The sequence below is a fragment of the Littorina saxatilis genome, linkage group LG8, assembly GCF_037325665.1.
Source record: "Littorina saxatilis isolate snail1 linkage group LG8, US_GU_Lsax_2.0, whole genome shotgun sequence".
Classification (NCBI taxonomy): Eukaryota; Metazoa; Mollusca; class Gastropoda; order Littorinimorpha; family Littorinidae; genus Littorina; species Littorina saxatilis.
This window is the reverse complement of record NC_090252.1, coordinates 8,017,143-8,024,763: the sequence shown is the minus strand read 5'-3', so window position 1 is coordinate 8,024,763 and position 7,621 is coordinate 8,017,143. Positions and strand designations below refer to the sequence as shown.

The following is a 7,621-nucleotide window of genomic DNA, read 5'->3' as shown; positions in this document are numbered from 1 at the left end:
TGTCACACGACTAGCTCGTAATAGCGGATAATATTACTTAAAACTAATTTTAAAAGATACTTCCTATTTGCATGTTTTGCTTTGTTTTGTTTTATTTTGCTTAGCAATTTCCAGACACACGGCATTTTTAGTCAACACGTTTTGACACAGTGGTAAATAGAAGAACAAAACAATCAGGAAAAAAACGTTGCAAGTTGTCCTTATTTTAGACAGAGAAGCTCTTGCTAGAACATGTTTGTATTCTTGTTATATTATATTATATTATATTACGAATGTAATTAATCGCCACCTGAGACTTTGCTTTGTGTTCGCTATCTTTGTTCTAAAGACCAACGCGGTCCGTGTGACGGCGATACGTGTGACCCGATCATGTCGATACCACTGGTGTTAAAAACAAAAAACACGATACGATCACGCCATGGTGTGTGTGACACTACCCTACTCTGGCACTTAACCGATTTATTTGTGTCTATATCAAACAATTAAATTCGAACCAGTCCCCGTTTCAATCTTAGCAAAATTAGATGACTTGAACATATTTAGATTAAAAACAAGTTCGGGTCCACCCTATGTAATACATATGTTGAATTCAAGTTAAAGAAGCGCCCTTGTCCGTTATAAAGACGTGTTCAGGAAATGTACATCGACATAATGTGAAAAGAACAAGCCTACGTGGTTTTGATGAGTACATTTCCATTGCTATCTTGTTCTTGTTCTTCTCGACTGCAGTCTCTTTTTCCTAAATATCTGTGTAACAGATGTATAACCTTGTGGGCGTTTTAGATCTAGGTTATAAGATTAAGCTGTGAATGAAGCCTTTTTTTCTTATGTAACAAAGATCAATCAATGTCACACTCTCTCTCTCTCTTACTTCGTTTTCACAACTGGATTTAGCACACTTTTCAGATCAATGGCATTTGTCACTGCAGTAAATTAAAAACCTCTCGAGTGGGAGTGTGGATGTTGCTGAACGAACCCAATCCGAAAATTCGAGCTAAAAGATCAACAATCTAATCAAGTAGCATCATAATAAAAAAAAATAACCATCTATTACATTGCCAGTGTAGATTATCTGGTTTGTGCCGTCGTCAGCAGTCCTGATTTTATGTTCTTCTGAATGAAGTAGGTGAAAACAATGTCAAAGGTCGAACATGGCAGTATTTGACGTCACAGTTGAGGTATGTTTTTGAACACTCCAGTGGTGTCTTAACGCTCCATTCTAGCTACGATTAGAAACATTTATTCTAGTGTAAACGCCACAGCATACGGATTAGAGATTTCTGGTTTGTCTCATTGTCTATTCATCGGTAGTTGTCCCAGCTAGAGTCTTTGAAAAATATACCGAGGTGTTACACAAACATGACGCAAAGAGTTATAAATATGCCCGAATCGAATGAAACGTGCCTGGCATACGTTCATTGGCTATCGCCCATGGCTACATCTACCCAGCCCCAGCAAGCACCACGCCAGGTTAGTTGTGTGTCTCTGGTATAAAAGCCGTCCGCAAATCATTCCCACCCTTTTCCTCAGCCTGATTTGACAGCTTTCAAACGATCCGTCTCCGCTTTGGTGATTCCAGTTGGCCGGTGCTGTCGTCTATAAAACTTGTAAGTAAAATAGCAGATGGGCCCCTAATATGGGCTGGCTCCTAGTATTGACCACTTACTGATCTGACAAACTAATGGTGCTTGTGCTAACAATTTCATTCGCTACAATTACCCTCTCAGGAACATTTACACATGTCAAAACAGCTGCGGACGCACAAATCACAAAACCGTAAGGCGTTTCTTTTTTTTTTTTTTACACTTCTGGCAGTGTTTATTCTAAATGTGACGCTTGAAACGGATTAGTTTATGTCTGCAAACACAGCTGTTAACCCACAACATGTGCTACATATGACAAGTAAATATTACAATTACAATGATTCCTCAAAATTTGCCCCAACCCCATTCCAAGCCCCATTTTCTGACAAACATGAAGAAAACATTGGATTCTCACTTCATTGAGTGGTTCAGTTGAAGTTGTGTGCACATGTGATTCTCAGCAATGCAAACACAGTTACATTCAGCAAATAAGAGTAACCTTTGGTTGTCTTGTGTCATTGCTGTGAATAATCTATTTAGGGGGCTGTTTGGCCGATGGAGCAGAGGGGCTTTTTATTTTTGGCATTCGGTATAATTTATCTTGCATGTGTGTATTCGTGTTTTCCAAGTCCTGAGACTTTTGCTCTGACTTTGGGATCTTCATCGTGCGCATGCGTGCACACGGGGGTATTCGGACACCGAGGGGAGTCTGCACAAAGTTCACACTAGGAAGTAAACCCCTCGCCAAACGTAAAACCAGCTTGAGTGATTTGCACTGTGTATTACACATTACATTATACAGAACATTCAAATAGGATGCAGCACACTTTACAACATAATTATTGATTACTAAGTATATTAGCTATATTGTTCCCGACGTTTTCAGAAATAATTAATTAATTAGATACGTATTCCTTGTCTTTGCACAAAAAAAGTAAAGGAAGTAACTCATTGACATTGTATACATGAAGCAAATTACGTCAAAAGGCAGGGGAAGTGACTTAAATTTCCTTGTAGGACCTTAATCCTTAAAATCTGATAACAAAAGAAGGAACATATCTGTGTTCCTAAGTCGAAATAAGGTCTGCAGATTGTGAAAAATTGATATGTGAATGCCAAATTCTTCGTCGACATGACAAAATATAATTATGCAGAGTTCTCCACGTGAGGCATTATACACGGTCATTTTGATTGACGGACTGAATTTTCTACTCAATAGCACTGCTTAAAAAGCTATCAGGAACAAAAACATTTTTAAGGAACTCTTTTTTGTGTTTAAACCAATGTGCACCGGTGTTGAATATGTATACAATTAAAGTGTGATTTGAAACTGTAATTTATCGGAATGCCTGTTATTTTTTCTAATATTTCAGTATAGTCTATTAGGAAACATCTTTATATTAAAAACTCTTTCTGGCATGTCACATAACACAACTAATGTCTAAAACGACTCAACATTCCGTTTGTATTTTTCCCCATGAGTTACCAGAACTCGCCGAAAGTGTAAAGTTGAGGTGTATGTCAATTGTGCCGTTTTGTGTCTCGTTAACAGCTAAAACGGCTCAATAAAACCGCCTTTTATTGCTTCTGACAGGAATAACACCAGTCCTACACCATTCGGCATGCCATAACGTCAAGATAGTGTAAGAAAGCTGACTGTTTAGGATGCTAATATAATTGTTCTTTCCAATGACATGCAAAACTGGTTTCGTTCAAGCTTTTCTGATTTGTGTCGATTTTCGCGGGAACCTTGCTTTTGTGATTTTGATTTTGTTGGGGGGTCTGTGTTGTAGGTTCCTCGGTATAGACACTCCCTTATTTATAATCAATCAGTTTAGTAAATAATGTAGGGAAACGGATTACCTTTCCAGTTATATAGCTGGTTTTACAAAACAATATTCATTGTCAAGTAAAACTAACATAATTATTGTTCCTACTTCCCCACAGGTCTGTTACAGTCAACGAAGTGGACATTTTCCAAAGCAATACCATCACAAACACGGAGGAGTAAGTTTTATTCAGACTCCATTATTCTATATTCCATTTAATTGGCTCATGTTTAAAAAGTAACTCGATGAGCCAAGGGCAGAGAAATAGGTTAAAGTTGACCGCACGTGGCATTTTAGCTTTTAATTTGGGATTGTTTGCTAATAATTCAGCAACAATTCTGGAATATACCAATAGTAACTCTCTTATGTAAATTGTCTGCTATTGCTGTGAGAAGACATGCGCTGAGAAAATATCTACGAAAGTGTACGGAAATACAAGCTAAATTAAATTAATTATGCCTAAGGCGTCATTTGGAAAAGTTTTCGGACGATTTGGATCTTAAAATGTTCGAGGGACATTCGCTGTATGGTAATTTAGAAACAACAGCAATGATTTGCTCAAAACAGCTCTATAACAAGAATTATAATCAGCGAGAGGTTTGCTTTGCCCAGCTCTCCTGTGTCAGGAGTCCGGACTTCCGTTCCTCCGGACTGTCGTCTTAGATTGTTGTTGTACAAACAAACTCACCCAGAACCGTCGGTGAAGGGTAAACCCAGGAGCCGTCTTCTATAAACAAAAACAAAAGAAAAAAATATGGGTGCCCTAGGCATCCATGCTCGATCATTGTTGACTTATCAAGTTTATTTTCTATTTTATGATCATAATAATTATTCGCCTGACGAATATTACATATAGGTTACACACTCCGAGTTCTAAATATCATGCATATTTTCCCTAGGGTCGATTTTCAGGTATTACCGAGCCTGTGTGTGTATGTGTGTGTATGTGTGTGTATGTGTATGTATGTGTGTATGTGTGTGTATGTGTGTGTATGTGTGTGTATGTGTGTGTATGTGTGTATGTGTGTGTATGTGTGTATGTGTGTGTATGTGTGTATGTGTGTGTATGTGTGTGTATATGTGTATGTGTGTATATGTGTGTCTGAGTGTGTGTGTATGTGTGTGTATGTATGTGTGTGTATGTGTGTGTGTGTCTGAGTGTGTGTGTATGTGTGTGTATGTATGTGTGTGTATGTGTGTGTGTGTGTGTGTGGGTGTGTGGTGTGTGTGTGTGTGTGTGAGTGTGTGTGTACCCATGTTTCCACAGGTTTGGTTGCCTAAATCACCATAAGGCAACCATCCACACGTGGATGGCAACCTAAACTCTGGATGGCAACCTAATTGTGTGGATGGTCGCTTCATTTAACACCGTTAAATTGACTTTTTTGACGGAAAGAATGTCATAACAATGTTCAAAATGACATTCTTTCCGTCCACACGTGTGGATGGTTGCCTTATGGTTAAATTGACACCGTTAAATTGACTTTTTTGACGGAAAGAATGTCATAACAATGTTCAAAATTACATTCTTTCCGTCCTCTATAGGCGACGAAATAGGTCAAATTTTGTGCATTTTTTAGTGCAAAATTCTTCGATGCCGGAGCGAGTACTGCACCCAGTGCTGTTGTAGTGCAAGTGCACTAGAAAGGCACTACACCCAGTGCCGCCTCTTAGGTAACCATCCACACTTTAGGTGAGTGTGTGTGCGTGTATGTGTGTGTGTGTGTGTGTGTGTGTGTGTGGGTGTGTGTGTGTGTGTGTGTGTGAGTGTGTGTGAGTGTGTGGGTGCGTGTGGGTGTGTGTGAGTGCGTGTGAGTGTGTGGGTGTGTGGGTGTGTGTGGGTGTGTGTGAGTGTGTGTGGGTGTGTGTGTGGAGTCATACTGTGGAGGAGTTTTTCAGAGGAGGATTTGAGGGAATGGGACAGATAGGGGGGAAGTGATTTCTCAAAACAGCTGTACTCTAACATAGCCAGCTTGTATTTGATTCTGTACTTCACGGGAAGCCAGTAAAAGGTGGTAAGTACAGGGCAGTGACATGGTCTTTCTTTTGACTTCTGCAGAATGAGCCTTGCAGCACTATTCTAAACTCCCCGTAGGCGATCAAGTTCTTTAGTGGGAAGGCCAGCAAGCAATGAGTTACAGTAGTCACGTCGACTCAGGATCAGAGAGGAAACAAGTTTAACAGTGGTTTAGAGTGTCAGGAATAATCTAACAGAGCGTAACTCAAAAAAGGCACATTTACAAACAAAACTAATGTGTTCTTGCATTGTCAGAGCAGAGTCCAGGTACACGCCTAGGTCCTTAAGAATGGTTTGGGAAACAATCTGAGTGTCACCAATGGTCAGAGAAGTGCAGTTAGTCTGTCAGGTAGTTTTCTCTGAATTGCTCTTCACACACACACACACACACACACATACACACACACACACACACACACACACACACACACACACACACACACACACACACACATACACATACACACACACACACGCTCACACACACATACACACACACACGCTCACACACACACACATACACACACACTCACACACACACGCACATACACATCGTCTCGATTCCCCGTCTATGTGAAAACATTTAGTCAAAACTTGACTAAATTTAAAAAGGACATGAAGTTCAGCCAGTAGAAAACCGACCAGAAAAAGACATCTTTATCATTAAAGCCCCAGTCTGCCTCAAATAGTTTACAGAGCGATTTTAATCTTCTCACGGAAAAAGCAGCTCTATCTTTATGGAACACACTTGCAAGAGCATTTAACAGCATTAAATTACACAGTTCGTTTGAATGGCTATTTAGCTTGCGAAAACCACACACCAGATTTCGTGGTTTATTTTACCCCTGGGCCATTGTGAATCCGTGTCACCCACTTTCCTTTTTTTCACAATGTTGTCGTCAGTTTGCGATTTCAATGCGACTCGCTGTATCTGCAATAGTACGTTATTGTGTACCTCTGAATCTGGATCTGGATCTGGATCTGGATGTAGTACATTGCAGTAGCCAATAATGGCTGTCGTCGCAATGGGCGAGAGAGCGCAGCGTGACGGAGTTTAAAAACTTTCTATACATGCATGCCCTTCCAGGTTGGTGGTGTCAACTGCTGGAATTTGGGCAGTGTTTAAAAGCAGGATAAAAACACCTGGCGGTGCGCCTATGGTGGTGGGGCCCTGCCAACACCTGATGTAAATGTGTTGGCAGTTGCTGAATGTACCACGGAGTCTTGTAGGCGGTTCCATTCAGCCGGCGTCCTGACAAAAAAAGAGTTTCTATACGGTTCAGATCGGCTATCCGGAATTTTGAAGGGTCTCGAGTTGTTGTAGACTCGCTTCTCAACGGGGTTTTCCGATGTGCACCCGTAAAACTTTGTTGATATAATTTTCCGCTTGGTCTTATCTGCGGGGGTGAGGAAACTTTCTGGGGGTATGGCTGGTACTTGTCCTCCCGTTATTTTATATAGCATTGTCAGGCGGAGTTGTTTGCGCCGATCTGCAAGTGTGGGTAGGTTTAGTCGCTGTAGCATTGCTGTGATGCAGCCAGGTTCTCTGGATCTGTAGTCTTTGCAGATGAATCTGGCTGCCTTGTGCTGTACCTTCTCGATTTTGTCGATGTCCTGTTTTAGATAAGGGTCCCACACAACTGCCCCATACTCAAGGGTCGATCGGACAAGAGTGACGTACGCCATGCGTCTGCACTCTTGCGGGCAGTTGTGCAGGTTTCTTCGTAGGAATCCGAGGACGGACCCTGCCTTGTTGCAGATGTTGCAGATGTGGGGTGACCATTTCAGGTCGGAGGATATTTGGATGCCGAGATAGGTACTCTGGCTGACGTGTTTAAGGATGGTATTGTCCAGTGTGTAGAAGTACTGGGATTTGGGTTTGGTGGATAAGATGTAGCATTTCTGCGCGTTGAATCTCATGCCCCATTGTTCTGCCCAGCACTCTAGGTTCTTAAGGTCTTTTTGAAGTTCGATGTGGTCCTGGAATGAGCGTATGTCACGGTAGAGTAGGCAGTCGTCTGCGAAGAGTCGTACGTTTGCCTTCACTTGATCGGGGAGGTCGTTTATGTGCACAAGGAAGAGAAGAGGTCCAAGGACCGTTCCCTGTGGGACTCCCGAAATGACTGGGACTTCGTCGCTTGCTTCTCCTTCCAGCACCACCTTCATCTTCCGCTTTGTCAGGAAATTGGAGA

At 41.4% G+C, this 7,621-nt stretch overlaps 1 protein-coding gene across 3 annotated transcripts in view; it reads left to right on the top strand.

Annotated features, from left to right (window-relative positions):
• The first annotated feature begins 1,483 nt into the window (after window positions 1-1,483).
• LOC138972689 (apolipoprotein A-IV-like) overlaps window positions 1,484-7,621 on the top strand; it is a 43,058-nt gene continuing 36,920 nt past the window's right edge. For 2 of the 3 annotated variants that reach the window (XR_011457715.1, XM_070345339.1), the window contains exons 1-2: window positions 1,484-1,607; window positions 3,531-3,590. The gene's annotated coding sequence lies outside the window, so the exon portion shown is untranslated. The remainder of the gene's footprint in view (window positions 1,608-3,530; window positions 3,591-7,621) is intronic. The other variant, XM_070345341.1, reaches the window with a different exon arrangement.